The 8,232-nt window shown below is 37.8% G+C and overlaps 1 long non-coding RNA gene across 1 annotated transcript; it reads left to right on the top strand.

Moving 5' to 3' along the window:
* Nucleotides 1–677: 677 nt before the first annotated feature.
* LOC132142046 (uncharacterized) lies at nt 678–1,275 on the top strand. The gene is made up of 3 exons (XR_009434016.1): nt 678–884; nt 964–1,105; nt 1,236–1,275. It is a non-coding gene; the product is annotated as an uncharacterized LOC132142046 (long non-coding RNA).
* Nucleotides 1,276–8,232: the final 6,957 nt, after the last annotated feature.

Below are 8,232 nucleotides of genomic sequence, written 5' to 3'. Positions count from 1 at the left end.
AGCCGATGAGGGTGCGGCTATAGGTGTCTGTCTTGTTTCTGCACCGCCTCTCAGAGAAACTTGTCAGTGTCAGTCATCTCAGCCAGCAATATGTTGGTCAGGTGTATTTTTGGTTGCGCTCTTCCTCAAGTCCTCTTTTCTATCCCCAAAGAACCAATTCTGTGAGCCCGCTGGCTCGAATTCCTTCATTTTGAAGAAGGAGGAATAACAGAGAATTCGCGTTTGTGTGCAAGGCATTTTACTGATGAATCTTTTAAGAATTTGATGCAATATAAAATGGGATTAGTCCAAATTCTGGATTTGACAGACACGGCTGTCCCATCGGTGTACACAGTCGGAACGACAACGGATGTGAAGGTTAGTAAAACTAAATAACTTACTAACTAGAAATAATCGTGTAAAGTTTAAGATGGATGTTCTGAAATGCCGCTTTGTGTGTTTTATTTGTCTGATAGCCACTTACACGAGATGTTGGAATACAGTGTCGTCCCGCCAAAACTGTGACCAGCATTGGTGTACAAGCGACATTCTCCACCCCAAAGCCGAAACGACGGAGTAAAGGCAACGTTATATTCTACTTTTGTATATATATATATTTTTATATTAGGAGCAAATATTTATCTACGTGTATTTCATTGATATTTTTCCCCCCATTGTGTTCAAATTTCAGTGGTTCAAGTAAAACCTATGTGCCCCTCTGTGTCCTGCTCTACTGAGGATCTTTGCGCCTTCATCGACGCTCCTTTTACTACGTCCACACCACTCAAAAGGCCACAGATGGATAATAGCATCGATGTGGTCAAAGACACCTCATCGAGTATAAAGGAGTCCACAACTTTTGATTCCACATTTGATCCTGATACCACTCAAGAGGATAGTCAAAAGTAAGTCTATTTTGATGTTATGCTGTGTGTGACTTAATTTAGTTTACAGTAATGTGTATGTGTCCTGCTTTTTGTATAGGGTTTGCCAACCCCTCTAAAGTGCAGTAAAATACATAGTGTACGAGGAGAACTTGTTGGACGTATTTAAAAAGTGTCCAGTGTGTGCACAGACCTGCACTGTAAACAAATTCGTGATTGGAACCTTTGTGTCAATCACACAGGTAATTACAACACACCTTTAAAAATACACATATACATATACACATTATAATATATATATATATATATATATATATATATATATATATATATTAATCAAAACAGATGATCATTTTTAATATTATTGCACAGATATGTTCTCACTGTGTCCACAAAACCCAGTGGAGCAGCCAGCCGTTCATCAAGAATATACCAGCTGGAAATCTGCACTTGTCAGCAGCAGTAGCTTTCACTGGGACATCATACATTCAAGTTCACAAGGTCTGTTTTTAGTCTTGCTATGTATAAATCTCATGGGTCATAGTTCTGAAGTGCTATTTGTGCAGTCAGTAATGTTTTAGTTTTTAAGGTTCTCTCAGCTCTGCGCCTTGATTGCATGTGTCCGAGGACATTTTTTAACCATCAAAAGGCTTTCCTCGTACCATCAATTTTGTGGCACTGGAGGTCTGAGCAAAAGGCACTTGTGGAACATGCAAAGATGTGTGGAAAGGCCATAGTTCTGGGAGGTGATATGAGAGCTGATTCACCAGGTTTGAAGTCAATAAGACCCTAAAATGAAACATTTCAAAATAAGTTTTTAGATCCAAGGCTGCTGGCGATATCACGTGATAAAACTTTTAACAAACATTTTTTTATGTAATTTTTTTTCTTCTCTTTTAAAGGACATTGTGCAAAGTATGGTAGCTACACAATGATGAGCTTGGATGACAACAGGGTGGTGGACATTCAGTTGGTGCAGGTAAATAACTAAAAAAAAAACATTTTTTTTTTGTACTCTCCTTCCACTCTCCAGCGGGACAGATTTAATGTGTCGAAGGACTAACAAAATGATTTTATTCTTTCAGAGTAATGAGGTAGGTTCAAGCCCTCGGATGGAACTGGAAGGGTTTTTGAGAAGCATCAACATCCTAGAATCTGAAGGTATGAAGATGGGTGCACTTGTCACTGATCGCCATCCTTCGATTCAGAAGTACCTCAGGGAGCAGCGACCAGACATCCGACATTATTTTGACACTTGGCATGTATCAAAAGGTTTGTACTGTTCAACGTGGATCAATATCACAATATGTAATATTAATACCTTTTGTTTTATAAATAAGATTGTAGGGCTATTTAGCTGTCAAGAGTTTAAATCACAACTGGCTAGCGCGCACTTACCTTACGCATTATGTCAGTAGGTGGATTCAAACACATGAGCATTTCCACTACGAAAACAAAATTTTGCATGAAAGGGGAAGTTGAATTTCTTGCTCTGAGCTAATTTTACATGTTGTCTGTATTAATTGCCCAAGGTCTTGCCAAGAAAATAGATGCTCTTGGGAAAGAACGAGCTTGTGGAGAAGTTATTTCCTGGAGAAAGAGTGTGGTGAATCTCTTCAACGACCGGAGAAGAAGCTGTGGCAAAGTGGAGGTCAAGAGCAAATCATGTGCAAAATGTCCATCAACACAGCAGTGAGTTATTTCCTGTGTGTGCCCATCTACCACTTGAGGAGCGAGCATGGCTAAAACCTAGTAAGTAGCTTAACGTAGCGGTAATGTATTGTGTATTATGTATTTTAAGCTACATACAAAGAGCGAAACACATACAGTAGTAATTTATGAAGTGTGAGTATTAGGAGTGTAACGGTGCACAAAATTATAGTTCACTATGTACCTTGGTTTTAGATTAGATATTGAAGCTAAAACAACATTCTGTCCTTTTCTGTTAAACTCTCATTCAGGCACTAAAGCTTGTGAAAAATTTTGTGACCTCATGCTACAAGGTCGTCTCTTGAAGGACATCACAAAATTTAGCCCTCACCACCAGACGTCTTCAATTGAAGGCTTTCATAGCCTGATACTGAAATTTGCCCCCAAAGAATGTGGTATTTCCATTTTTAGGAATGTTGAGCAGGTAAGACAACTGGGCTTCCATTTTATTTAAAGGGGTGGTAAAGTATGATTTCACTTTTCAAACTTTAGTTAGTGTGTAATGTTGCTGTTTGAGCATAAACAACATCTGCAAAGTTACAACGCTCAAAGTTCAAAGCAAAGGAAGATATTTGCTTTTAAAGAAAAGGACTACAAAAAATGGCTGGTATGGACAACTTTAACATACTTTTTAAAAAGATCTGGGGGGTATTTTGTGCTAATGCATAGATAACACACTCTGGGGACATCAGAGACTTATTTTACATCTTGTGAAAATGGCATTTTACCACCCCTTTAAAAAAATATGATTTAAAAAAAAAAATGTTCTACTATAATAACAATAGTTCACCTGAAACATTGTATTTAAAATGACACAATTTTTCATACAGAGAACTGATATTGCGTCAAACTTTTATCTAGATTACTCCTTGCCGCTCTTCACTATTATGAGAATGCAGATCGGAAACCAGCATGCAACGAGAGTGGTGACGTGTCGGTTCGAGTCAGATGGCCAAAGTTCAAGAAGGGTGAATACAGCATTTTCAGCATGAAAACAGCACCTACATACAGTAAGTTGTTTACTTTAAGTTGTTTAATCTTTAAAAAGCGGGATGGGTATCGACTAGGGGTGCACCGATCACGATCGGCCGATCGTTAATGCGCATCTCGTCAGTAAAGCCGGTTCTCTAATAAGCTGTAAATTCCCTCAGGTGCGTGATTTCACATAGTGCAGCTGTTACTACACAGAGCTGTTGTTAACTGAGAAGATGCGCAAATAAACGCTGAAAATGAACGTGGATTTGCGCATCTTCTCCGTTAACAACGGCTCTGTGTAGTAACAGCTGCTCTATGTGAAATCACGCACCTGAGGGAATTTACCGCTGATTAGAGAACCGGCTTTACTGACGAGATGCGCATTAACAATTGGCCGATCGTGATCGGTGCACCCCTAGTATCGACCATTTCGAAGTTAGTTTCCACCACTAGTTTCTCACAATTCTGACTTTTATGCAAGATAAAAACTGAGATTAAAAAAAGGTAATTGCGACTACACAATTCTTACTTTTTATTTTTTAAATTGATTTAAATAAATTCACAAAATCAATTATATTGTTGCATGTTTTACCAGGATGTGATTTTAAAATAATTTTGCACTGTTACAACAAAATTAATTTTACCATTTTAGATTATGTGGACACTCTGCTGAAGATGCTGTTTGAAGAAGTCATTCCCAACCCTGGCCCAAACCAGGAACACATGAGTGAACTGAATGTCCCTGACAATCTGTGTGCTGCCTTCGAAAGGCCCGACATGCAGGAAGCTGCAGCAAGACGTTGGTCCCGCTTTTCACAGAATATTTAATGTATGAAAGAGAAAAAGAATGCATGAGTCTGTGAATGAGTTTTTTTTTATATAGTTACTATATAGTACTATATAGTTCTGCAAAAGAAGTCAAATGAGAAATAAATGGTACAAATCAAGTCTTGGCATTGAAACACTTTATTACGAAGCATGCAACCGAGGCAGTTGGAATCCTCGGTATTGTTCAGAAGGAAATGCATACCTGATTTTTTCAACAATACATGACGGGATAACAACGCGGACACTTTTCCCCAGGTAGCCCCAGCACCACCTCATAAATGTCCTGTAGGCAGTGTGACGGTATTGCCTGAAAGTGGAATTGTAGTAAAAACTTGTCAACCAGTTATGATTAACATAACAAAGTTTACATTACAGCATATAGAACACTGACTTGTGCAGAATAATAGTTGTAGCTCAGGTATTTAATATTACTTACTCCTCCTCTGTAAAGTCTTCTTGGTCATAATCGCCATAATATTGGACCATGGATGCATACTCGATTTGCAGAACCCACGGATTGAGACAGACTGCTTCGAACCCCGGATGCTGAGTCATGCATTCGGGTTGGGGGTGAGCTTCAGAACATTTGTCCATAACCTTTAAAACGGTAACGAAAAAGTTTTGTGTCAGTGATAAATATATAACATCAACTATAATGTTTTGGCTTTTTCCTCCTGATGTTTTATCAAGTTGAATCAATCCTTGCTCACACTTTATCTAGGCTACTGGTTAAATCTGTGTGTGTGTGTATGTGTGTGTATGTATATGAAGAGTTCAGATGCAATAGCCTCTAAGTGCCATCTGAAATTTTCTTCTAGAATGATCATTTTTAGGCTTTTGCATCTGAACTCTTCATATATATATATATATATATATATATATATATATATATATATATATATATATATATATATATATAAATACACACAGAGAGACATAAATAGTGCATACAGAGTACTGTAGGTGATCCTGCACTTCTGTAACAAACCTGCCTAACCTCCCTACAACAAAGTCTTTCTGGACCAGTGGCCATATTCTTGCAGAAGCCACAGGAACACCTGCAGGACAGTATAAGTGGTAAAACTGTCATTCAACAATATTGAAAACAAATAATAGTCAATTTTGTGGTAACTGTAAAGTCGATGAATGCTGGTTATTGTTATGACAGTTAAGGTAAATAACTAGATTTAGATAAGATAGCCTACCATTCAGACACGTCGAGATGCTCTCGAGGGTGAACTTGACCGACAACTTCACTCGACTCATCTTGGTTTGCGGGAGGCTCGTATAAATATGGGCTGATTCCTGCCTGAAAATTTAGCTCCTCGTCCTCGTTCTCGTTGCCGGGCTCCTCAATAAAAAATCCTTCATTGGAGGGATAACGGTGGAGAGTCCGGTGGAGAGAAATCCTCCACAACTGAATGTAAACTAGCATTCAAATCTGCCTCCATTTTGTTTGCAACGCCCAACCTCCAACGATCCAATCAATTCCCCAATGGACGAAAACAAGCCCCGCCCTACATTTTTTTCTAATTTCAGAAGCCGTTTAACTCAGATATACGTCACAGCAAGGAAAAAATGACAATCTCAACTTCCGTTTCATGCCGACTTTAAGACTCTCACTCGCCAGAAATTCTCAATTTGACAATTTTGTGTGCTTTTGCATGTGTAAGTGAGAGAGAACTCGATGCGCTCCTGGCGCGCTCTATGAAGCGACATTCTCTGCGCGTACACGACGTGTGCGTTCACGGACAGTATGCCAGTAAAGTTACAGAATTAACTTTTCGAGTGTGTGTGTGTGTGTGTGTGTGTGTGTGTGTGTGTGTGTGTTTAACATAAACAAGCCGATAAAATGTCAAAACCTACCTCGTTCGGCAGAAAAGGTGTGTTATCCTTGAAGAACTCCGTGATGTCAGATCTTCTCCTGGTCGTATAATCTCTTTTAAAACATAAAGTCGTAATGTTAACGGTGTCTTCTTTTCTTGCCCATAACTCTTGCCAGCTCCTGTTGAAGGCATAAAGCGCTCTAAACCATGCTCTAAACACAGTTGTAAGTTACCGCACTTCAGATTTAACGTTATCACAGCTGCTCAATATCACCTCAGTAACGTCAGAGACACTTTGGTAACGTTAATATGCCGGATGCTTTACGAGATGCTCATTAATAAAAATAAAAAAAACGTTACACTGCATCAACAACAATAAAACGTTAATAAACCTTTATTTATAAAACTGAAAGTGAGTACTGTAACACATACCTCCACGCTGTATAACGTTAGAAGTGTAAGATGAGACGGTAACGTTATGCTGAAAATGTTGAATGCGACGGCTCCGACATCCATTTGCCAAACAAGCCAGGCAGCAACTAAGTTAACGTTACAGTTTGTTACATTTAACAAAACATAATTTACAAAGGAAGAGTAAGAACCATTCTCAAAATCCTAAATCCGACTTTAAAATTAGATTTTGACCGAGACTATCTCCATGAATAATGACGCCTGCGAAAGCACTGGTTTCACGCCGATTGTCGACTGAGCTTCTTGTACCCACAATGCAAAGCGTAATTTAAAAAATACGGAGAAACACCTGTAAAAAGAAATTACGGACAATTCCTTTAAATTATTACGGTATATTGTACTGTATTTTTATGGACTTTTTTTACAGTGTAGACTTTGCAACTTTACAGATATTCTTTATGCACAAAGAGCTTATAACAGTCCAAAGAGAAAGGAAAAATTGAAATCACAACCCCTTTAATACAGATACAGTTTATTAAAGAACCTGTTTGTGTTCTCTCTCCTTCCTCCCTTTCCATATCTCTTATTTTTTATCCATATCCCTTCCTTAAAGTTGAGTTCAGCCCCCTAGGAAAACAGGATGCACCTGGAAAGAAGTTTGTGCCAGATCTCTTTTCCTACTTTCCCATTTTATATAACACACTTATGTAATGCATATTCCTATTGGATGAACCATTACTTTACACTATGTCTATAAATATTACTGCATGAGCGAATAAAGTTGAAGAAAGGTATATTCAGATCTTGTGTCTGTCTTACCTCCTTTCCGGCCGTTACACTATGGAGGACTGAGAATATTCTGGTGGCAACAAGAAATGATGGGATGCATTTTAACAAGGACATTTAACTTTAAACACTTTTAATCAGACGACGCTGGTGTTGGAAACTATATCCAATATCTATAACTGCTAACAAATGCTGAGAAACAAGAAGTCTTGACTTTTGTGTGTTTTTTTTTTTGTTGTTTTTTTTGCTTTTTATAAAGAATGTGGGATATTCTAAACTTCCTTTAACCAGCCAGCTGATGTCATTCATCTGTAGCATTCATTTTAATTTTCCAAATTTTAAGACCTGTTGAGTATCAGAAGATTTTCTTTTTTTTAATGTTCTAATATAGAAAATCATGGAATTAAATATGGTGTTGTTTCTTTTTCACATGGCTTTATATATATATATATATGTGTGTGTGTGTGTGTGTGTGTGTGTGTGTGTGTGTGCGCGTGTGTGTGTGCGCGTGTGTGTGTGCGCGTGTACACACTTCATTCTTTAAACACTAATTCAAAATGAACAAGCCTCAGGTACAACCAGGGATGTAAAAGTGTGAGAACAATTCAGAATTGTTATTTTTTTATTACACTGTTTAATCAATCAAGCATGTTAGAGATATCACGTTATAAGAATTATAACTCAAATGTTGTTGCAACCGTTTAACAACATTAACTCGAAAGATAATGTTTATTTTCTATCACAACAATCTATTCCCCACTATTATTATAATAATACTAAAATAATAATACAAATAAAAATAAAGATGCAGTTTAATATGGTAATGATGGTTA

Source organism: Carassius carassius, chromosome 6 (assembly GCF_963082965.1).
Source record: "Carassius carassius chromosome 6, fCarCar2.1, whole genome shotgun sequence".
In the NCBI taxonomy this organism is placed as follows: Eukaryota; Metazoa; Chordata; class Actinopteri; order Cypriniformes; family Cyprinidae; genus Carassius; species Carassius carassius.
This window is presented reverse-complemented; position numbering and strand designations above follow the sequence as displayed.